A 25546-nucleotide genomic window follows, 5' to 3' on the forward strand; every position below is an offset into this window, starting at 1 on the left:
TTAAACAAATAATTACCCGGAGTATCAGGTTATCAATCCACATGGAAGTAGGGCGTATCAAGCACTAACTACTAATTTATTCTTGTGAAGCTAATCATAATGAATATCATGGATGGTTGTTTTATATGTTTATAAAACTAATTAAAAGAAAGTAAAGTAGCAGGTTTGTGAAAACAATAGAGAGAGTGTGTGAGATTCCTAGGATTCAAGTGTTTAATCACCTAGTTCCAATCTAAAGAACAATATTAAATCTGGGTTTAAACAAGTGTGAGAGTGCAAATAAGGGAAAGAGTTACTCCCGTAATCTCTAACCTAAGTGGCTATTCACTCCCGTGATATAAACACTCATCCATGAAAGAAAAAGCATTCATAATAAATTTCTAACTACTACCATCTCCCGATGTGCAATAATCAAGAATTAACTTCCTTAACCAATATGCCATCTCCCAAGGTGCAATAGTTAAGTGCAATTGTGGGTGCCCTAAATTATGCCTAACTCCCGTTATGACACAAAGATAGCTATGAAAAAAGTAACTACGGCCACTAATTAAAAGCATCAACAATATAAATCACAATTACAAAACAAGTATAAAACCCAAATATTAATATATTAAAGAATCTGAGAACACAGGCACATAGGTTTATAAACACTTTTACCCAAGAATCTCTAAGATAAATTAGCCACACATGGCTAACATGGAATTAATAGCAATAAAATAAAGAGTTTACAAGTTATCAAATAGAGTAAAAGAATAGACCAAGTGATTCTCCCAAATCTCCCTAGCTTTTCTTCTTTCTTCCCAACACAACTTGTAGCTCTTGATTCTCCTCTTTATTGTCTTCAAAACGCAGCTTAGAAGTCTTCTTGGGTTGAGGATGGCGGGCTTTTTTAGCATGAATCAAGTGAGGGATAAATTAGGAAGTTTCTGCGCAAATATTCCAAAATCTGCATAGAATTCTCGACGCATCGAGTCAAAACTCGATGCATCGAGTTTTCAGCATAATCTTCGCGCAACATTTCGGAATTTCTCGATGCATCGAGTTCGGAACTCGATGCATCAAGTTTTCTGATGCAACATAGATTGTATCCCTTCGAGTCTTCTTTCCAATGGCGTGAGAATCACCTGAATCGGACATTCCTAGCATGAGATATGATCAAAATACTAAGGTGTCGCCAAATTCAGCGGGAATTACAACTCTTTGGTCTTTTGCTCCACTTTTCCCTTGTTTTGTTCTTGTGATCAAAGCCATTGAAAGTACCATTCTTTGGCTTTCTTTGAAGCATTTTAGCGACCTCCTTAGCTTCATCTTGAATTTGTTTCGGCTCCAAACTTGTCTTAGAACTTCCCTTTGCCTTTGCAATTGATCTACAATGGTTCCAAAATACTAACAAACACCGTAAAACCTTCAAATCAAGTGTGAAACCATATCTTAATGATAAAAAAGGGAATATGCAATTAAAGTAACAATTTCATGAACTTAGACCCAACAATTATGATCAAACTAATACTAGAAACATGTACAATTTGGCTCACATCAGCCAAAAATAGGTTTTGATGATTTTTTTCGAAAAATATACATATATATATTACGATAAAAATGTATGTTTGTATGTGTGTGTGTGTGTGTGTGTGTGTGTATAATAGACATCACATGCGGATATTGTGCCAGGTGAAAGATGCGGTCAAATGATAGCCGCTGACCTCGCGAAAATCAACCGTCTAGATGGAACATATATTAAAAATAAAACGCGGTGGCAATTTGGTCTTTTTGCGTTTAGGTCAAACTTAAGGTGTGTAGTTTTTGTGTGCCTAAGGTGCGTCATTTTCCTTCTTAAGGTGTGTGGTTTCTGTGTTTAACGTGCGTCAGTTCTTCAATTGAGAACTCCAGGTGCATTTTTTTGTTGAAACTTAAGGTGCGTCAGTCTAAAGCTTTAGGTGCGTCTTTCCATAGCTTAAGGTGCGTCCTTTTTACACTTAAGGTGTGTGGTTTATGTTCTTAAGGTGCGTCAGTTCTTCAGTTGAGAACTTTAGGTGCATTTTTTTGTAAAAACTTAAGGTGCATCGGTATAAAGCTTTAGGTGTGTCTTTCCATAGCTTAAGGTGCGTCTTTTTTACACTTAAGGTGCGTGATTTCTGTGATTAAGGTGCGTCAATTCTTCAGTTGAGAGCTTAAGGTGCGTTTTTTGTTGAAACTTAAGGTGCGTCATTATAAAGCTTTAGGTTCACCTTTCGATAGCTTAAGGTGTGTCCCTGTAACACTTAAGGTGTGTCATGTTTAACACTAAAGGTGCATCAATACTAGGTTAGAGAAACAAAGTAATTGATGCCGAAAAAGAAGTAGAGTAACTGTATGTTATTCAATAATCCGACCCTTTACAAGGTGACCCCGGAGGGGTATTTATACAAGTCAATAGATCCTCCGTAAAGAAAGAAGGGTGAGAAAGTAACTAACTAAGCTTTGGAATCTACCTTAATTAATGCGGTAACTGTTAAAATTAAGAAACAGAAGCTACTTGTTTGACAAGGAAAGAAATCTCGGCAGAATTCGCCATCAACCGCCTTTGGAGCACGCACTTGGTCGGGGACACGCTGACTGCCTAGCTAGGTTGCTAGGCTAGGGCGGCTAAGGCACCGAAATAGGGACACTCCGACTACTGAGCCTGTAATTATGGCAACCCTTCCTTTCCAGCCGGTTACAGTCTCGAGACACTCTTTTTCGTAACCATCTTGTCAGACGTTACGTCATTCCCCCAGCCGTTCGATCGAGTACATATGGCATGATCTGGTCAGCCGGTCATATCTATAAATACCTAATCCGTCTTCTCTTCTCTTCTTCCACACTTCTCTACTCTTATCTCGCAAAACCTCTGGCGATAACCTCCTTTTCACCGCCTTTCACTCTCTTTTCCTGCGGCCGGCGTTCTTCCCTTCCCGAGTCAATTTCATCGTCTTCTCCGGCCGTCTTTTTTTAAGGTTAGCCTTCTTTTCCATCCTTCATTTGCTTTCTTTTCACTTCCCACCATGTCTTCACCACAACCGCCTATCATTTCTACCACCGACGCCTGTCAGGGCTAGACTTCCAACCCTCCGGCCACTACCTCTTCGCCAGCGGTGGCCTAAAGCTTTACGTCCATAGCTCCGATGCACCCTCCAATAGACAGGGAGCCAAGATATTTTGAGGACTTGGAATGGCCAGTCGGCCGCTGTTCCATGACTGTTGGGCTCGTCGGCGGTAACTCATCGCCCGGGAAACCGGCTTGTAAGTGATCCCTCAAAAGGTAGATATGTGGGCCCGTGTTACGATCCTCAAACTTGGATTAATTATGTAATTAATCCGGCTAAAGAATAATTAAAAATGAATTTAATCTGATCAGGACCCCTTAATTAATTAATGTGCCCCACGGAGGACCATGGACTCTTATCTATAATAAAGTATTTAATCCCGTTAGAAATATAGAAAGTGGGCCTTTACTATTCAGATTCTAACTAGGATTCCTAACTCTATAAATAGGGGATTAGGAAGCAATTAGAACTCTCTCACCTCTCATAACTCTAATACACGAAATTGCCCAAGAAACCTAGCAAAAGGAATTCCCAACCACCAAGCCTAGGAAGATCAATCGGAGGAAAATCTTGGAAAAGAACCTTAATAGCCAAGGGAGGATTAATTAAGGCTAAGAGGTAACCCATGTCTTACAAAACCTATTTTCCTTACTATATCTTAATGATTGGCTCCTTTGATATGGTATGTGTGGTCTTGTGATTGAGTCTTAATAGAGCTTTGCTTAGGGTTTATGTTGTGTTTATTTGATAATCTTGATGATCTCGATGCTCGTGATTGATTATATGTATGATCTTGCGTTTAGGCGTGTCTAGAGCTTGACATTATGGTTTATTTGATAGAGTCTTGATGTTCTTGAGGTTCTTGTTGTTCTTGCATGGTTAGGAGTTGATTCTTGAGTCCTGATATGATAGGAGAATGTATTTAGAATCTAATTGTGTTGGTTTCTTGGTCTAATTCTTGGTGTTCAAGTCTCTATTGTTGTGGTTATGTGTTGGGGTGTATTTGGACTTGATTTTGGGTGTAATGGAGGAATTCCCGAGTTGGGAAAGTGCCAGGTTACCATCGTACCAGCGGGGGGGCGGTGGGGAGACGAATCCCCACCTGACCACCCGCCAGTACCCGTCTATTGTACCAACAGGTGGGCGGCGGGTGGACGACCACCCACCGTGTACCCGCTGGTACAGGGCCGCCCACCGCTGACCACCCGCTGGTACGGGCGGTGTGTTGTGCTGTTTTACCCCGTTTGTCATTTCCCCGTGCCCCGTTGTGCCTTGTTTGATGTTTATGAGCCTCGTTTGATATTTCGGGTACCGTTTTAGGAGTAGTGTGGTTATTGTGTGCGGTTTAAGTTAGTACTCCGTTGGCCTAGGATGAGATTTGTATGATCCTGTATGTGCCTCGTGGTTGTCTTGTTGTCTTGGGAAGTAGGGTTTGGGTCGTGTCTCGTGGGTTGTGTGATTGTATTGATGTCAACTGCTGATGAAGGTCTACGTGGTCGTGTGCCTTCCCTTTGACTACCCCCTTGCAATGTGTTGATGAGTATTGGTTATTGTTGTTGTGGAGCTTCGATGGTTGTTGTTGTTGAGTATTGACTAATGTTGTCGACTGAGTGTTGATGGTTGCTGTTATCATTGAGCATTGGTTGTTGTGATTGATTTGTCCATGATGAGAAAAGAGATGGGATTGGTTGAAAAGATTTGTTGGCGGTTTGGCACAACGAGTGCTCGATCATTGTGCTATAGGCACAGACCCCCCTTGATTAGTGTTGTAAAGGCATAGATCAAGTTATTGGCAATGCGGTGCCATGTCATTGTGCTATAGGCCCTGACCCCTTGATTATTGTGCTATAGGCACAGATCATGTGTTAATGGTACTGCGGTGCTATCAGATCGGTGGTTTTGTTGGATTATGTTCTGTTTAGTTAGTTAGCTTGTGCATCTAAGTTCTCAAGCTTAGATGTGGCATAGCACCCCGACTTTTATTGTGTATTCCCTGCTCTGTTTGGGATATTAATGTTAGATTGCCTTTATTTCATAAGCCTAAAAGTTTTAAAAATTAGGGGTGTTACAGGTGGTATCAGAGCCTAAGTTCGACCCTAGGATAAGGCCTTTAAGATAAGACTTTAGGACGTTAAGCTTGAACTCTAAGTACTTAAGTACTTAGGGCTTAAGAATTTTAGGACGCGCGGTAAGGATGTGAGTTTATTAACCATTTCCTGCTTATTTTTCCCTTAATCTACTCTTTGCTTAGTTTAAAGTTCTTATAGTTAAAGCTCCAAGGTAAGGGTGCAAGCCCTGACTTACATCTACGATCGGTGTTGACCCTGTAGAAACCGGGATGGTACCACCGAGAAACCAGGCAAGGACCCCTGAGCCCCCTACCCACGATCAGTTAACCCAGAACCTACAACAGTTAACTCAGGTCGCCTAGACACTGAGCAACGACATCCTTAATAACAACAACCGGCCACCCCCGAACGGGAACCACGATGTGGCTCGCCAAGAATCAAACCATCGCCCACCTATTTTAGCAGGAGAAGAAGATCCTACGATGCTCGAGGAATGGATCCGAACGTTCGACAAAATCTTCGAGGTAGTGGAATACTCAGAGGAACGCCGCGTCGAGCTAGCGTCATTCTACTTTGGACATGAGGCCGATCTATGGTGGGTTCACGAAGGACCTACCTGTAGACAGGAACCTGGTTTCAACTGGGAGACCTTAAAGATCCGGTTGCGGGAACGTTTTTACCCCGCACACGTAAAAGCAATCATGTACGAGGAATTCCTTCACCTGAAACAAGGAATCGCTACGGTGGTAGAATACCACAAGCGATTCCTAGAACTGGCCCGTTTCGCACCCGAGTTGGTGCCTACAGAGACAACTAAGGTAGAGAAATTCGTTACGGGTCTCAACTTTGAGGCTTGGAAAGTCTTAACCGTAAGCAAACAAGAACCCTCAACGAAGCCTATGCTAGTGCCACCGACCTTTACCGGATCCAACTACTACAACGGGGAGTCCAGGAACAGGTTAGGACAAGGAATAACGAAAGTGGAGGCCCCAACTTAAAGTGGCAAAAAACGATTCCAACGCAAGGGCGGCTAACCCACTAATCTAAGGACCACCGACAAAATACAATGAGGCTAGCGGAACTGCGGAAGACAATTCCCTTGTAGAAGGTGTGGCAAGGAGCATCGGGGCAAAGATTGCCAAGGGAACGCCTTACGATGCGACAATTGCGGGGAAGGAGGTCACAAAGCCTTCCAATGCAACCAACCCAAAAGTGCGAGACCCTCGATCACGATGCAACAAGGGAATACGAACAACCAGGGAAGCTATAGGGCACCCGGGAAGGTGTTCGTCATCAGTCGCACCCAAACCGGCATTGAAGCTGAAGCCGAGGCTGGAATCGACACCGAAGACGTGGCCTTGGAAGACAAGGACCCTACGAATCAATTGGAAGAAAACCCAGAAGAAGAATTCTGTCTAGGATAGAGAGATGTGAATCCTTGTAAGCTACCCTCTTTTATCGAAAAACCGCATACTTAGTTCGATTACTTAGGATCCCCGTATTTTAATAAAATTAATTAATTAGTTCGACCAGTTTAATTCTCTTACTGCGCCCCTCGGGCTAATTAGAAACTAATTTGTGTCTCTTATAAACTACGAAATCCCAAAACCAATACTTGGTAAACTTAAGTATGCAATTATAAAGCCTAACTCGGAATTTTCCCACCTTGAGACAAACGAATGGTAAAAACCCTCAAGAACATAAAAGGAGTGCACCAAAAACTCTAATGTCACTAGTGAAATTCAAACCATGAACCTTTGATTACCAAACCTATACCATAACTATTGAACCATCATTATTTCTTAAAACTTAAAGGGGACAAAACCTTCTTAACCCCCATTCCAAATCCCTAAAACCCAAAATCCCCAAATCAAAAACCATTCTCCTTCTTCCCTCTCTTCTCTCTCTCTCTCTCCCACTTCCTCCATCTCTCACTTCGGCCAAAAAAAACCCCCAGACCCACGCCGCACCGCCGTCGACCACCCAGCCACCCCCCGCCGGAAAAGACCCGCTGCCCCAGGCGAACCACCAGCGTCACACCACCATTGCGACCAACCCAGCCGCACGACCCCGCAACACCGCTACCACCCTCCAACCGACGTGAAGCCGAGACCCACGTTCCACGTTCCCCGAGCCATAACCGAGCCAACAACCACCGTGACCCCGCCGTTCGTCGTACTCAGCGGAAAAGTCGCAAAAAAAATCACTGGAAAATCGCTGGAAAGTTCGCCGGGAAAGTCAAAGCCCCGAGACGTAACCCGCCCCGAGTTCGCCCAAACAATGCCGAGGAGACCCTCCAAGGCACAGATCATGTGTTAATGGTACTGCGGTTCTATCAAATCGGTGGTTTTGTTGGCGGTATGTCGATGGGGAGCATGCGTGCTCTGGAGGAATACGGGAGGCAGTATAAGGGTGGCCTGGAGGTACAAGTTGGAACTGATATAAGGATGGAGAGGAGTAAAGGTTTGAACTTGGTATAAGGTTGGAACATGGGCATGTGTGTTGTTACTGTCTGTTATTGTTGTTGAGCCATATTATTGCCTTGTTTGTTGCTAAGCCTTGTTACTATCCTATCTTGTGGTTTTAGGTTGCATGCTAGTATCCTTATGTTATTTTATGGTGTCCAGTCTGTTGCCGTGTGTCGAGTCTTGATCTTGGTTTTAAAGCTAGCGTTGCTTAGGATTATATATGTATTCCAGTCTCAAAATGATTTTCTTATATCTACCTATATTGTACTCAACGCGTGGGAGTGGGTTACTAGCATTATTCCCTGATGGTTGTTACACCGTATGTTTTTCAGGTGCAGATCAGTAGCTTCGGAGTACGCTAGATGGACACGAGGACCTAGCTTAGATAACTTTAGTCTTGGTAGATGGCCTACTTGCCTTGATTTGTATTTTGGATATTAAAATTGGATTATGTTCTGTATAGTTAGTTAGCCTGTGCATCTAAGTTCTCAAGCTTAGATGTGGCATAGCACCCCGACTTTTATTGTGTAGTCTCTACTCTGTTTGGTTTATTAATGTTAGATTGCTTTTATTTCATAAGCTTAAAAGTTTTAAAAATTAAGGGTGTTACATGGGGATCCTTTACCAGTCAGTCTGTTGTGGCTTTCAAGTCCCGGTTTTTCCGTTTCTCTCCCTCCTCCTTCGAATTTATGGCATTGTGTCTGGTCAGCTGGTGCCCAACTCTTACCGACTTCTTGTTTCCTTCCTGACCTACTGCCACCGTCTTGAGGTGCCGGCTTCTATGCCTCTCTTCCATCAACTCTTTCGACTCACTGCAGTCAGTTCGGCCGCCCCGAGACATGTACAGATCCGCTCTCAGGATAGTCGTAAGTTTTTAGATAAGCTGGAATCCTCCCATAAGGGTTGGAAGGAGTGAAAATTTGTAAAGCGCAGCACACAGTGATGTTGAAACTGACGTTGTAACACAAACGATCTGTAACGCAGTTCGGGCAAACAACCCTAATCTGCGAGGCACTTCTCAATTTGAGAACTTGCCTAAATCCACTAAAAGCTCAATATTTAAAGTACACTGTTTGGAACCTGAGATTACACAATAGAATGATCTTTCCTACCAAACTATTGAAACCTAAACACATGTACTACTTTCTAGGGGAATTTAGTATCCTATTCTCAAAGACTCTCGTACCTCACAATTAGATGTTGAATGCTTGAGGTCTACAATAAAAGACATCCCCTATTTATAGTAGCTATTCCTAACAGATTCGTGAATAACAAACTATTCCTAATCAAAATAGAACTAGAAAATCTTCAACAACAAATCCCCTTAGAACTAGTATTCTTCAATAACTATTCCTCTTAGTACTGATATTCCTTTATAGAACTGGAATTCTTTTTGCACATAACTTTGACAAAATACTTTGAGTCAACATTCTCCCCCTTTGTCAAATTTTTGGCAAACACCTTGGTCTCTGTCTTTCTCCCCCTTAGTTGATGCCATAGTGGTGTTTGATTGATGGTAGATTAATGACAGGTTAGATCACTATCCCATGTGTAGCTTTTATCAGATGATCTTTTCCCCATCATAACACATTCATGTTTTTGGTTGTAGACTTTACAATTCTCTTTGGAAAATTCTACTTTGAGTTCATCATCACACAGTTGACTTATACTGATAAGGTTTGCTTTGAGTCCTTGTACCAAAAAGACTCTTGGTAATCTGGGCAGTCCATGGACATTCAAGGTACCACTTGCGATAATCTGTCCTTTTCCTCCATCTCCAAAAGTGACATGCCCTTCATTTTTGTACTGGATATTCTCAAGATAATGTGGATTTCCTGTCATATGTCTTGAACATCCGCTGTCAAAATACCAAACACTTTGTTCTTGGCTTGTTTCTGAGGTATACGCAACAGCTTGTGTTTGATCCTTTCTTACCCATACTTTCTTGCTGTTATTTTTGCTTTGTACTGTCCAATCTCTGTTGTTTTGTCTGTAATAGAGATCATTTTGTCTTTTGAAGCAGTATGCCTTTATGTGTCCCAATTTGTGGCAGTAATAACATCTGATTCTCCTTCGGTGTTGAAAGTGATGTTGTGACACCTCAGGATTTTCAGAAGAGTGGCTTTCACTGGACGCTGGTGTAACACCCCAGATTTTTAAGACATTTAAAAACTCACAAAATAAAGGTATTATCTCATTAAATCCCAAAACGTAATACAAGTGTACGGGGTGCTATGCCACACCTGAGCTAGAGAACCCAGGTGCACAGGCTAACTAACTAATATCCTCAATAATGTAAATGCATAACATGGCACGCAGGCCGGAAAAGGGGAACTATCTACTTCTACGTTCCGAGTTCTAGCGCGCTCCAGTGACTTATTCTTCTGTGCCTGAAAGCCAAATATATCTGTTCAGCGAGAGATGCTGGTAACCCACTCCAACGCGTTGAAATACAATACATATAGAGATATATATAGATATACGAAAACCATTATGAGCATGAAGATATGTCCTACGAACTCTAGCTTTTAAAACCGGGAATGACTCGACAGATAAGGCCAGACACAAGTAACAGTTATAACGAGCATATGCAGTTCACAACAGATAAGGTAGATAAGGCAAAGCATAAACAATAATCATAACCCGACATGAACAATCCCCAATGTAAATCCCTTAGTCACAGCCCCTAAGACTCTCATAATCACAACTCATTCGTATCACAACACATAACACACTTTGTTGGCGCCACAGGACCAATCGCATGCCCATACATGAGGGTCAGCGCATATAGCTCTGACACGGCCCCGCAGCACCATGCCCCATATCGCAACACGGGGAGGTCGATCGCAACCGACCGATGAACCGCAGCTCATCATAATGTTTGATCGCAACCAAACAGTGGACCGCAGCCCAAGAGAGTGTCATCTGACCGCAGCCAGGATAAAGGACGAACCGCAGCTCGTATAGAAACGTTTGATCGCAACCAAACGGTGGACCGCAGCCCAAGAGAATGTCATCTGACCGCAGCCAGGAATACCCATCTGACCGCAGCCAGCTTCTGAACCGCAGCTCAGGATAACCAATCCGATCGCAACCGAATTGGGGTAACACACACACATAACACATAGCAAGCACATGCAACCCACATTACACATTGGGAAGGGGGGATAAAGCGTATAACAAACCTATGCGTGATCCATCACATACTAAGAATAGTCCTAAGGGGTTCATACTTCTTTCACCTAGGTCAACGGGATACCCATTCAACTAGCATGCGATATAACGGACTCATAAACCTACGAACGGTACCCAAAACATCAAACTAGACATAGGCACGACAAACGGGGTCCATTGGAACACCACGGGGATCGGGGAAACATCAAACAGGGAAGCCGGGGTCCCGAGGTGGGAGAAATTCCAGCGGGTAGCCGGTGGGTGTGGTCCACCCACCGGCTGCCCGCCGGCTGACACTGTTCCGGGCAGCGGGTGCCCGGCGGGCAGCTGCCCGCCCGCCGGCTGCCCGCTGCCGGAGCTGCCCGAATTGCCACGGGTAGGTGGTGGGTCCCCTACCCCCCACCTACCCCCCACTGACTCTTTTCATCACTTTTCGCTCCGGGAACCGTTGTGGAACCCGAAACCATGCTTAGACACTTTTCAACGTAATTAACGACAACTCATAGACAATTAACGGATCAATTACGATAGACGAACGGCACATAACCTAACATGCTTTTCTAATCATAATCAACACCCAAACATGCGATTTCCCACCCGATAATCCAAGAATAAGATCATACGATACAACATAGGGTTCTAATCACTTTTATATCCACAAGAATACGATTCGTCTTCTAATTGCAAGATTCGGTAGGAACAACACATATCATCAAGGATAGCAATTAATCATCAAGAACAACATAATCATCAAGAACAGCACATCATCATCAAGAATCCCAATTAATCATCAAGAACATCCCGATTATCAAGAAACTCCCAATATCAAGATTACCAAGATTCCCCATGGAATCATTAAATCAACATCAATAATAATCATAGTAATTCGCCATTCACAATCATACGGGGGAAACCCTAAGGGGAAATCATAGCTATGAAAATAGGTTTTGTTGAGACATGGGTTACCTCTTAGCCTTAATTAATTCCTTGGCTATGAATGATCTTTCTTTAAGCTCTCTTGCTTTCTTGATTTCTTCTAAGGGAATTCTTGGAGCTCTCCTGGGGTGGTGGGGCGTCTAGGCATGTGGGGGTTCTAGGTGCTCCCTAAGTTCCCTATTTATAGATCTAAGGGTTTATTTAGAGTTTATTCCTATTGGGGTTAGGGGTTGGGTTTATATAATTGGGCCCATGGGCTATGGTGGCCTTTTTCCCTAATTAATCATTATAATTTATTCTTTCTCCTGGGTTATTAATTAATTAATTAATCAGCTGGTTTTAGGATTCGTAACACGGGGTGTTACAGCTGGATTTGGAGATCTAGGCCTTCCATCTAGTGCCTTGATTTCTTGTAACAGTTTGGCCAATCTGTTTTTAGATTCTAATAATTCATTTTGAGTTTCTTTGAGGCGCTTTTCTTCTCTATCTTTTTCACCTTTTAGAAACTGATTTTCTTGCATGAGCTCTAGATTCACTTTGATGATTTGTTCCCATTTAGCATACAATTGGGTATATGACTCTAGCAGTTCTTGCATATCATTTTCGTTTTCGTTGTCATTCTCATGATTTGTGGTGAATGCTACGAAATTAGTGTTGGTGTCTTCTTCACTATCTGAGTCATCGCTTAGTGTTGCCACATATGTTTTGTTCTTCCTTTTAAAATATGTTGGACATTCTGACTGGATGTGTCCAAACCCTTTGCACTCGTAGCACTGAATTCCTTCAGGTTTTAGACTCTCCCTTCCTTTTGAAATAGATTGATTTTGTCCAGTTGGGAAGTTCCCTTGATTGATTGAAGCACTTTTGCTTCTAAATTTGTTGAATTTTTTGAGAACTCTGTTGAAATTCTTTGTTAGGGGAGCAATTGATTGTTCCATGGTTTCAGTATCAATTTCTGGACTCTCTTTCTGCTTTGATTGGAGCGCAATTCCTTTGTCATTATTTTTCCGTTTTTGCAATATCTCAAGCTCATATGTTTGAAGATTTCCCATTAGATCACTGAGTTTGTAGGTGTTTAGATCTTTGTTTTCTTGGATGGCTGTAACCTTTATCATAAATCTCTCAGGTAAGGAACGTAGGACCTTTTTGACGAGCCTAGGTTCAGGAATAGGTTCGCCTAGGTTAAACGCATCTCCAGCAATCCCTAAAACTCTTGCACTAAACTGTGAGATATCCTCATCTTCTTCCATTTTTAAATTCTCAAACTGTGTTTGTATCATTTGCAGCTTGGATTGCTTAACAGAAGTATTTCCTTCGTGATGATCACATAGTATATCCCATGCAATTTTAGCTATGCCAGTGGTAGCGATTAGTTTGAAAGTATCTTCACTTACCGCTCCATATATGGCATTCATTGCTTTTGAATTGTAATTATATTCTCTTCGCTCTTCTTCATTCCATTCTGCTTTAGGTTTTTGATTACCTTTATCATCAACTGGATTCTTCCATTCTTTCTCAACGGCTTCCCAAACTCCTTCTCCTTGTGCCAAAATATAGATTTTCATTCTAGCTTTCCAGTAGGAGAAATTTGTACCAAAGAGAGCAGGGGGCCTGGTGCTTGACAGTCCTTCTCTGGGAAACTCCATTAGGATCCTGCTAATAATTTAAGCAGTTTGGCTCTGATACCAATTGAAAATTTGTAAAACGCAGCACACAGTGATGTTGAAACTGACGTTGTAACACAAACGATCTGTAACGCAGTTCGGGCAAACAACCCTAATCTGCGAGGCACTTCTCAATTTGAGAACTTGCCTAAATCCACTAAAAGCTCAATATTTAAAGTACACTGTTTGGAACCTGAGATTACACAATAGAATGATCTTTCCTACCAAACTATTGAAACCTAAACACATGTACTACTTTCTAGGGGAATTTAGTATCCTATTCTCAAAGACTCTCGTACCTCACAATTAGATGTTGAATGCTTGAGGTCTACAATAAAAGACATCCCCTATTTATAGTAGCTATTCCTAACAGATTCGTGAATAACAAACTATTCCTAATCAAAATAGAACTAGAAAATCTTCAACAACAAATCCCCTTAGAACTAGTATTCTTCAATAACTATTCCTCTTAGTACTGATATTCCTTTATAGAACTGGAATTCTTTTTGCACATAACTTTGACAAAATACTTTGAGTCAACAAGGAGGAATTCCTCTTCGTCTGCCCGGTAGACTGCCACCCAGCATTTGACTTCCCGACTGCTTGGCAATAGTCGTACTTCCGCTTGGAGAAGAGGCCACCCTGCCCAGACAACTTAGCTGATCTGGTCAAGTGGATCACCAAGGGTGAGCTTCTCTCGGCCCGGCGGTGGTCACGATTGGGGGCCATGATAAAGGATGATATCTTTCCGAAAGGCGCCTCAAGAACAAGTTCACTCTTTCCACCTTACTTGACTGCTTACTGGGTAAAGAACTTGGGCTAACCTTCCTCTCCTTCTTTTCAAGAAACAACGATACAGAGTCGTCCTCAGAGGAGTCTAAAGAGGACGATCAGGACGACGAGGACACACTGGTCGTGTAACAACTCAAAATTTAATTTTATAAATCCAATTTTAAGAAATTCCAAAATAGTCATTTTCACTCCATTAAAAATTTTTGCGATCAATTGGTGTTTGAATAAATTATTTTCGTCACATTTTAAATTAATTCGACACCAAAACTTATTTTATTCCAAAATCCTAAATTTTCGGGTACTTCGCGTATCAAGTTTTAAACCGAAAAATCAATCTGAGTGAAACCGGGAGAATTCAAAAAGACTTTAAACAAGATTTCATCTAGATAACTTTTTGATAAAATTCATTTTCAACCCCAAAGTATTTAAAATAGCATTTCTAGCCCTTGGTCCATGGAGCATGGTGAACCATTAGACATCCAAAATTTTCTTCCTGATTCCTCTCCTCACCTATGAAAATTACTCCTTTGCCCACAACCAATCATTGATGATCAACCTTGGGTTTTGGACCCTATATAAGCCTCACTACTCCAATGTTGTTTCCTGATCCCATTTCCTTGCCTCTCTTTGAGCTCTTTGTGGAAGGAGAAAACAAACACAGTAAGTTTCCCTTAGCCACCATTCATCTTCCTCCTCATTGTTTTCATCTCTTTGCCTTGAAACCCTGAGGTTCCTCCCTTATATGTTGTTTGTATGGTTTGTTGGAGGAATTTAGGAAGTGTAGGAGGAGCTAGCTAAGTAGATAGCAAGAGGGGATCCAAGCAAGAAGAAGAGGCAAAAAGAGGTATAACCCCATGGACTCCCTCTTAAATTTGGCTCTGTGAAGCCTCTTTATTGAGTAAAAATGAGTAAAAATTATGGAATTTTATTGTGTTCATGCTTGAAAGTGATTTAGTATTTGTCTTTGAGTTGTTGGGAATGTTTTGGACTTGTTTGGATTGTTTTTGCAGATGAAAATATCATCTGGTGCACACACAGTATGCACCAGACCAGACCAGCGGCCCTAGCCGCGGCCCATCAGGAGGGCCGCCAGCTAGAGCCGGAGTTACACGGGACTAGGGCACGGCTCTAGAGGAGGGCCGCCGCCTAGTCCCGGTATTGTAACGGGGCACATGGTGCGGCTCATGAGGAGTCCCGCCCCAGGCCCCTGAGTATTGACCTGGGAGGAATTTTTGCAGTGGTCGGGCCCTTGTGGCTCAGTTACGTGTCGTTTCGGGCCAGGTTACCTCGGGATCGTCTCGACGCACGTTTTGGCTTTGATTTCGTTGAATTTGGATAAAAAATGAGTATATGTTACGAAGGATTTGTGAAGGATTTGCTACACAATACATGTTTTGCTAAGTTCACTGTGTATGAGAAACGCTTGACTATGTGATCTGATGAGATTTTGTATTGAGTAGAGAAGCAGGATCTTTTGAGAATATGATTTATTATGAAAGCATGACTAAAATGTGATATTTGATTAATGAGGATTGAAGCATATTTGTAAATAAAAATGTATAGAATTTGCTATGTTGCAAACCGAGCATGATATTATATCCTTGAGTATTTTATGGTTTATATACATGGATTAGTAGCATGTTATAGAGTATTTTTGCATCTCACACATATCATATTTCAAAAATGCATAAGGGCCAATGTGAGCACAAGTATTACTTTCAAAAATCCATCATTATGTGGTATATCATTACTTGATGCATTGAGAAGTTGAGAAGTTGTTTCATGCATGAGATTGATGCATGAGAGATATTGTTAGGAATATAGCGGAATAATGCAGAAGCGAAGAATCGAAAATTGAGAATTATAGAAGTTAAATAATAAGGAAAATATATAAATGACAAATAAATTATTAAGAATGGGAAAATATATAAATATATAAATAAATAAATAAATAAATAAATAAATAAATAAATAAATATATATATATATATATATATATATATATATATATATATATATATATATATATATATATATATATATGCTACGTAAAGAAAGAATAGGATAAAGATGAATTCAAATAGATGTTGATAAGAGGTGCATTTACAAAGCAAAGAAAGAAGTCTATTTATACTAAATGAAATTGGAAACAAGCGCCATGCAGAGAGCCAAAATCGGAGACGTGAATGCCGTTGGAATACGTGAATGCTGGAGTGTGCAACGTGGATGTTGGTCTACGTGGGGCTGCTACATGGTGGTGGATGGATTTGAGCCACAAATAATTGTTTTTCTAACAATCTCCACCTTGGATCAAATCCACTGTGGGAATTATCAACTAGAACAGTCCGACTAAACTCAAGCACGGCTTGAACTTAGCAACAAGAAGAACCTCAGAATAACAAGATGGATCACCATCAACTTCTTGTGTGACTGAAAGAGCGTAAGCAACCATATTGGTTTCATCATCACTAGCATACCTAGCAGGTTTTTTAATTGTCCTCCTAGGAAGATCCATAGCAATGGAATACTCTCGTTGTGGCTCAACGAGAGGTGCGGTGCTAGTAGATGCATCATCTTTAGTATTACCATCAATGGTAGTAATACTATCAGTAGGCCTGAACTCAAACTCCACCTTCTCACCAGTATTTTGCGTCTCACCTGTACTGGGAGCTTTTCCAGAAGAAAGTAGTGCATTTTCGTCAAAAGTGATATCTTGGCTCAGAATGATTTTCTGAGAATTAGGAGACCATAAACGATACCCTTTTGACTTAGAGGCATAACCAAGGAAAATGCATTTGACAGCTTTCGGGTTTAATTTACCCGTACTGGAATGAGCATAAGCAAGACATCCAAAAACTCTTAAGATAGAGTAGTCAATAGGATTACCTGACCAAACTTCCTCTGGAATTTTGAAATCAAGAGATGAATGTAGAGATCTATTTACTAAATAGCAAGCAGTAGAAATGGCATCGGCCCAAAAATCAGACTGTTTCCATAACCCAGCATTAGAGAGGATACAAAGAGCCCTTTCCAATAGAGTCCTGTTCAAACGTTTGGCAACACCATTCTGCTGGGGTTTACCAGGCAAGGTCTTGTGCCTGGCGATTCCATGTGCCGCACAAAAGTCATTGAAATTTGACTCACAGAACTCCAAGCCATTGTCTGTCCTGAGCTTCTTGACTTTTTTACCTGTCTGATTCTCAACAAGTATTTTCCACTTCTTGAACATAGAAAATGCCTGATTTTTATGTTTCAGGAAATAGACCCAGACCTTACGAGAAAAGTCATCAATAATAGACATAAAATATCTACCGGCTCCCAAAGACTGAAATTTAGTTGGTCCCCACAAATCAGAATGTATGTATTCCAATACATCTTTGGTACGGTGTGTAGCAGTAGAGAAACTAACACTCTTTTGTTTCCCAAAAACACAATGCTCACAAAATTGTGATTTACCTGTACCTGAACCACCAAGGAGGTCTTTCTTGCTCAGGATATGCATGCCTTTCTCACTCATATGCCCCAGACGCATATGCCATAATTGAGTGAGATCCGCATCAGACATCGATGAGGATACCGCTACTGAACCTGTCACAGTACTGTCATGCAAGACATACAAGCTTCCAGAACGAGAAGCTTTAATGAGAACAAGAGAGCCTTTGATGACCTTTAGAACTCCACCTTCAGCTATGTACTTGCACCCCAGAGATTCCAAAGTGCCCAAGGATATCAAATTGCGTTTCAAATCAGGAATATATCGAACATTGGTAAGAGTCCTAACAACGTTATCATGAGTTTTAATCTGCACACTTCCAATTCCACTAACGTTGCATTGAATATCATTACCTAGCAAGACAACTTCACCATCAACCGGTTCCAGAGAGACGAACCAGTCTTTGTGAGGGCACATGTGGAATGTACAACCAGAGTCTAGAATCCACTCGATTTCACTCCGTTTGCAACCGGAGCTGACAGATAACATAACATCGCCTTCTAAATCACTTTCAACAACACTAGCTTCAGCTGACTTCTTTTCTCTCTCTTGTTTGTTTTTCAACTTGAAGCGTCAAGTCACATCATGACCCTGCTTCTTGCAGTACTTACAGGATTTTTTGGACTTGTGTCCTTTGGACTTGGATCTAGAATTTTTATTGCTACTCCCTGATTCAAGTGAACGACCCCTTACAGTCAAGCCTTCACCTTTGTCCACAGACTTAATTTCAAAGTCAAACTTTTCTATGGACAATAGGTTTGACTTAACACTGTCGAAAGTAAGGGTATCACTACTATTACCCTACAGCATAATTTCTTTGAAATGCTTGTATGATTTAGGGAGAGAGACAAGCAATAAAACAACGCGATCCTCATCTTCAATTACGACATCAATATTTTCTAAGTCCAATAAAATAGAACTGAATTCATCCAAGTGAGATTTAATAGAACCTTCCGTCATACGGATTGTGTACAGACGCTCCTTCAGGCGTAGCATGTTCGCCACAGTTTTGGCCATGTAAAGCGTATCCAGCTTGGACCATAAATCTGACGCAGTCGTCTCACTTACTATTTCATGTAGAACCTCTTTAGTGGCCTGTGCGTCGGACGGTTCGGTTCGGTTCAGATACTCGGAGGGCTAAACCGCACGGATTTCGGATTATTATTTTTAAACCCAATCTCATTGTATCAATTTGTAATATCTTTTCGGTTTTATAGGATTTCGGTTGAGGACGGGTCGGTCGGATATCCGAACGCATCTCTAATATTTAAAATATAAAAACAAAATTAAATAATTGACTAAAACGCGTAAAAATTAAGTAAAACTGAAAAAATTTACAAAAACATGTAGTGCACTGTGCACAAACTACATGTAAACTTTATAACTGTATAAGTGTAAAACTAGTAAACTAGACAACTAGTACTTAGACAGTTAGACTCCAAAAAGTCAAATGGGCAAGGGCAATTATGAATTAGCTTATACAAAATTTAAAATTGTAAAAGTAGCCAATTTCTAAAAAACACTGCAGCAAGCACCATTGCACCAAATCACCAAAATTACAGTAATACAAAAAATATCCAACATGCCACAACTGATCCATCAATCCATCATCCTAGAGTCCTAGACTCCTACTTCCTAGCTCAGTAGTTCCTACTTTAGCTCTAGCCTACTGTTCTTCTTCTTCCTGTCAATACTCAAAACTTAAGATGAATTAGCAAAAACAAAATAAGATATAAAACTATAAAAGGTAGAAAATAAGATATTAAACATTGGCTCAGTAAGCTTTTTGTCCATATCAAAGTTAGGATTAAAGGCAAATTGCTACAACATCCCCATGAGGATAGAGCAACATACCAGCTTAATCCCTTATTTCAGATCATTGGTGGAAGCTTTCATCATTACCATAACAAATAGTTAAATTATTTAAAGTCTTAAATACATAATACAATGATACATTACCAGCAGTACATCACCCTTGAGTCCAACAACAAACTTATCAACTAACAGTTATACCACTGTGGCACTGTCCAGTGCACCAAGGTCCAAGGGCAGCAACCAACAAGTTAGTAAGTTACCAAGCCTCATTAGGACAACTGGACAACTAGGCAGCAACTAATTAGTAATTAGTTACCAAGCCTCATGAGTCACGAGTAATACAGTATACAAATTACATTAATGCAAGAATATAAAGTAGTATAAAGTATAAAGCATAACATTACAGGAATCATAGGAAGTGTAGAACCACCAATCCTCCCAGCTCCACTCCCACCATCAGCACCCAATTCTGCAAATACAAGGACAAGTTTAAAATAAAAGTAAATAGAAAATGCAGGAAAGTTAAGTGTTTGTATGTTACCTTGTTCAAATCTCTCCAATTCCTCCAGATTTTCCTCAATTGATATGGGGGTATTAGGCAGTCTAAGCCAATCCTGAGTACAAACCAAACCTTCCACAATTTTAGGAGTTAAAGAACTCCTAAAAGGATCTAAAACCCTCCCTGGTGTACTGAAGGCAGATTCTGAGGCAACAGTGGATATTGGTATAGCTAAGACATCCCTAGCTACTTTTGAAAGGATAGGAAATCTTTCAGCATTCAGCTTCCACCATCTAAGTATGTCAAAAGAAGATTCTTCTTCAACTAATGCCTCAGCAAGGTAAATTTCCAACTCAGTTTTTTTCTTTCCCCCACTCTCCATTCTTTGTTTCTTAATCTGTGACTTTAACAAACCCTGGGGCTTCCCAACTTTAGACTGTGAAGAATCAGTAGAAGAGATGACAGAAACAGTAGGAATAACAGTAGAAGGAATAACAGGAGCAATAGGGACAACAGAGGCAGCATAATCATCAAACAACTCTGTAAAAGCTGCAACCACTTTCTCATAGTAGGTTTTACCTTTTAATTCACCATACATGTGTAAGATCTGTGCTGGCATGTACTCTAATTTGTCCCTGGGGTCAAGAATGTTTGCAAAGAATATCATCAAGTTCATCTTATCTATATCCCCCCAATGCTTTTCAAATTTAACCTTCATAGTTTCCCCCATCAATTTCACAGAACCACCAGCTTCCACCATTCCATTCAATAGGCAATATAAATCAGAAATTTCAGAAAAAAAAAAGTGTTAGATGTGACATATAAAGAACTTGAAATTCTTATTGTCATATCATAAAAACACTTCAACAGATTCACCAAACTCTTCACAGACTCCCAATCAAGAAAGTTAGGAATAGAATCACCTAAATCTGATTTGAAGGAAGAATCACTTTCTTCAAGTGAATAAAACACTTTCTCATAAAATACTGCAGATTGTAACATAAGATTTGTAGAGTTCCATCTGGTTGGAACATCTATACACAGAGAAGATTTCTTTTCAATCCAAGCCATTCAGACAAGTCCTTAAATTTCTTAAGTCTAGCAGGTGAACTTCTCACATACCTTACAGCATCCCTAACCTTCTTCACAGAATCATCACACAGTTTTAGCCCATCTTGCACAACTAAATTCAAAATATGGGCAATGCATCTCATGTGAATGTACTTGCCCTTCACAGTAGATGTTCCCCAAGACATCAATTTTTTTATAAAAAAAAAAAAACCTAGGGCAGTGTCATTTGATGATGCATTGTCAACTGTAATAGTGTAGACATTTCTAATACCCCAATCCAGCAAACAATTTTCAAGGGATTTTGCAACAGACTCACCTTTGTGTGATGTGACAGGGACAAATGAAATAATTTTTTTATTCAGCCTCCACTCTTGATCTATTAAGTGAGCAGTAACTACCATGTAGTTAATTCTCTGAATAGAAGTCCAAGTGTCAATAGTAATACTGACTCTTTGAGTGTTTCCCCTAAACATGCATTTCAACTTGAGCCTTTCCTCTTCATAAATCAAATTGATGTCCCTACTAATTGTCCATCTTGATGGAATCTTAAACCTAGGACAACATACCAGAATGAACTTCCTAAATCCAGGACCTTCAACAAATCTAAATGGGAGTTCATCTATTATAATCATTTCAACTAAGGCCTTCCTAATAGCTTCTTGATTAAAGACCCAAGTTCCTAACTCACCAACAGTAGCAGGAGATGCATCAGAATTGGTAACAGCTTGAAAGGTCAGAAGTGATTGCCTAGTGTCTTTTGAGTGAGGTTTTTAAGACAGTTAAACATGTGGGTTCTCAATGATGAAGTACCATGTTTTTTGGCCTCACATTTATATATTTTGGCACAATATATACACTTTCCCTCAACAGTAACATCATTCTCATCAACAATCTTTTCAAAATGATCCCACACAGGAGATCTGGATTCAACTACCTTTCTTTTCTTCGGAAGAACCGCAGTAGTAGGTTGCACATTCTGTTGATCATTATTTTTCTCAACAGTCTGAGCTTCCACCACTGTAGATCCATGAAGTGAAGAGTTGGAAGGTTGACTACCAGACTCTATGATATTTTCCATCTAAAGAAATGGAATACTATCAGTACAGTGGGAACCATTTCAATGAATGTCAGAATTAGAGAAATCCAGAATCAGAAGACAGGCACTTCCTAACTTCATCATTTTTCTAAATTTCATAATTGGGACTTTAAGGAATTAACTATTAAGGGTCATACATCCATAAACTTATAACTTATAAGTTATAAACATAGTAACATACAGGCATACATGGATACAATCACAGTATCACATTAATCACACAAAGTGACAAAGAAATCTAGAAATCAGGATGGTGAAAGCCTGAAGTGTACATTCATCATTTTACTGGATTTCACAGTTCGTAGTTACAATTGGGGCTTCCACCATTTTCACCAACACAGGCAACATCCAACAGCCAACAGGGGTTAGGGACTTAGGGGCTTCCACAAACAATACAAACAAAGTATAATCAACAGGTGTTAGGGACTTAGGGGCTTCCACAAACAATCACAACTAAGTGATTCTAAAATGTCACAGTCCATATAATCATAGAAACTCTAATCAAAGTATCAAAAATTCACAAATAAGGGATAAGTGACATGCAACCTGGAACTTCTCAACAGATTGACATTGTCACAGTCCACATAATCATAGAAACCCTAAACAAAGGCTCAAAAATTCACAAATAAGGGACAAGTGACATGCAATCCGGAACTTCTCAACAGATTCACATTGTCACAGTCATAAGAATCATAGAATCACAACTAACAACAACGTATCACAATATATAAGAGTATAATCTAAGATTAGGGTTTAGAGATTACTTCGTTTCTCCAAATCAAACCCCCGAGAACAAAGGGATTCAAATCCGTGAGACCGTGACAGCAATTTAAAATCCACCGCACCGGCCACCGGTCATCCAGAATAGGGCTTCCACCGAACAATATTAGCTAGCTTCCACCGGAGACTCACACTCTCAGTCTCTAACTGAGCTAGTCTACAACTCTAGAAGAAACTCAGAGAGAACTCAGAGACTCAGAGTCTCACAGAGTCAGAGATCTGGAGAAGAAAGAAGTAAGAACTAACTAGGGTTTCAGATTTCAGAGAAAAAAGACGAGACTCACGAGAGAACGAGTCTATAGAGTTCTCAGAAGTCAGAAGAAAGACGAGGAAGCTGCGCAAATGAGTAGGGTTTCCTTCTAAGGCAACATATATACACCGATTACACGACGTCGTATACCTTAGGGTATAGTTACGCAGTTTTACCCTAATTGGGGTTGTCGGACGGGTTCGGGGGGATTTTATAACCCCCAACCCGCCTCATTCTAACTGGCTAGGTGGCATGTGAACGGTTCGGGTATGCTAGTTCGGACTCGGATTCCCCCCAAGTGCGTAAAATCGGGTTCGGGTCGGTCGGGTTTTTCGGGTGAGTCAGTTTTTGCACAGCCCTACTCTTTAGACAGGCACAAAAGAATGGTTGAACATGCCTTGTCATCCAAATCTTCCCAAGTTTCATCTGTCATTGTAGCCGGTTTCTGCTTCTTCCCAGCTAGAGCTTTTTTCAAACCGTTCTGGGTTAGAACGGCTTCCATCTGAACCTTCCAGATAGAAAAGCTAATTTTCCCGCCGAACTTCTCGATATTGAACTTGGTAACAATCGACAGAAAATAACTCTCAATTAAACCTGGCTCTGATACCACTTGTTAGGAATATAGCAGAATAATGCAGAAGCGAAGAATCTAAAATTGAGAATTATAGAAGTTAAATAATAAGGAAAATATATAAATGACAAATAAATTATTAAGAATGGGAAAATATAAATAAATAAATAAATATATATATATATATATATATATATATATATATATATATATATATATATATATATATATATATATATATATATATATATATATATATTTAGATTCATATAAGAACCCATCTTTAGGTAGGAACATAGAAACTAATCGTAGCCTTTTATTTTAATCAATCAATGGTCCATATTTTTTAATAGCTTAATTAGGTTATTTTTACGCTGAAGGGATTTAATTTAATGCAAGTGGGGGTAGTTTAGTATTTTCCAATGCTGATCAATGCGTGTGTTGGCGTGATAATAGGCTTCTATTTATAGATGGTAATTTCGAATTTGGGTGGACTCCTTCGTAAACTCGACTGCTGCACCCAATTGTTCGTCGTTCTCTCTTGTGTTTCACTGATTTTGTTCTCAGCTAGATGGTCGACGTTCATGGTAGGAATCCCAAACATCATCGTCCGGCGACAAGGTCGTTCGTTCATGGTCGGTTTTTTTTTTTGTTTGTTTTTTTTTTTTCATTTGCGTTGTCTGCGCTATTATGAGTTGTTTGATGTTTTTTTTAATCATTCTATTTTTTTTCATCTATTATTGGGTGTGGGTATGTAGTTGTGTGTGGTTTGGGGTTGTGTTCGTTGTCGGTGGCCATGGCATTTTTTTTCTTTTTCGATTCTCCCATGTTTCAGATTTTTCCCAATTTTTGTTGGGGTTGTTCGTTGTCATTTGATGTCGGGAGTCTTGTATTCGGGCCGTGGGTGTGCACTTGTATATGGGTTGTGGTTTTGTTCGTGGTCGGTTTGTTTTGTTGGTTGTCATCCTGTATTTATTCTTTCAGTTTTGTACATCAGTATGGCACACACAAATCATCACAACGGCACATCATCTTTCTAGTCCCTCATTTTCATGTACGTAAATAAATGAAGCACGTTTTGGCACACGGAGAACGACCCATATGCACACGACTGCCTGGTTATTTTTGTGGTTGCACATTATGGCTCATACAGATCTCCCTAAGTGCTCAAACAGCTGTATACCATTTGTCATACAACTTTAATTTAATCCCCAATGTTTTATTATGCGTTTCATTTTTTCAGCTATGTTTTCTAATGCTTGTCAGAAAGATTTGTTGTCTGTATTCCTTGATGATCGGTATGGGGCTTTCTTACGGAGGATTGTCCCTAGAAGGATGCCGATGTGTTGGCGTGATGCACGTAACAAAGTAGATTGTGGTGTCATTGTGATGCGGAACATGAAGACCTTTTTGGGGCAATAAGTGAATGCATGGGATTGTGGCTTGCAAAAGGGTGATACTAGGGGCTTGATCTGTTGAGGATGTCTTATATGTGTCAGATTTTGTCGGCAGAGATTAACATTCACCGTTCCAACATCATTCTTAGCGTTGTTGAATACTGTGCCGGCCTCTAACAAATTTAGCTATGTGTGCTCATCTATAGTTAGTTTATCAGTTGTTTAGTTTATTACACTTGGGTACATTCAGAAATTCTGATTATGGTATTTGATAGTGCGTCTTTTATTTGTTTATAATTTCTTTTTGGGCCAATTTTCTCATAATTAATGACGTTTTGTTGTAATGTTGCACACAAGGTATGGCTCACGCAGTTTTACCCATGTGACAACGTGATCTTTCACCACC

At 40.3% G+C, this 25546-nt stretch overlaps 2 long non-coding RNA genes across 2 annotated transcripts; one reads left to right on the forward strand and one right to left on the reverse strand.

Moving 5' to 3' along the window:
* Nucleotides 1–3534: 3534 nt before the first annotated feature.
* On the reverse strand, nucleotides 3535–24382 carry LOC109187375. Its single transcript, XR_002055270.1, has 3 exons — nucleotides 24296–24382; nucleotides 14167–14177; nucleotides 3535–3545 (listed from the first exon to the last, which is right to left on the reverse strand). It is a non-coding gene; the product is annotated as an uncharacterized LOC109187375 (long non-coding RNA).
* Nucleotides 9091–19936, forward strand: LOC109187382. The gene is made up of 3 exons (XR_002055271.1): nucleotides 9091–9101; nucleotides 19782–19787; nucleotides 19844–19936. It is a non-coding gene; the product is annotated as an uncharacterized LOC109187382 (long non-coding RNA).
* Nucleotides 24383–25546: the final 1164 nt, after the last annotated feature.

Source organism: Ipomoea nil, unplaced genomic scaffold (assembly GCF_001879475.1).
Source record: "Ipomoea nil cultivar Tokyo-kokei standard unplaced genomic scaffold, Asagao_1.1 scaffold0191, whole genome shotgun sequence".
NCBI classification, from domain to species: domain Eukaryota; kingdom Viridiplantae; phylum Streptophyta; class Magnoliopsida; order Solanales; family Convolvulaceae; genus Ipomoea; species Ipomoea nil.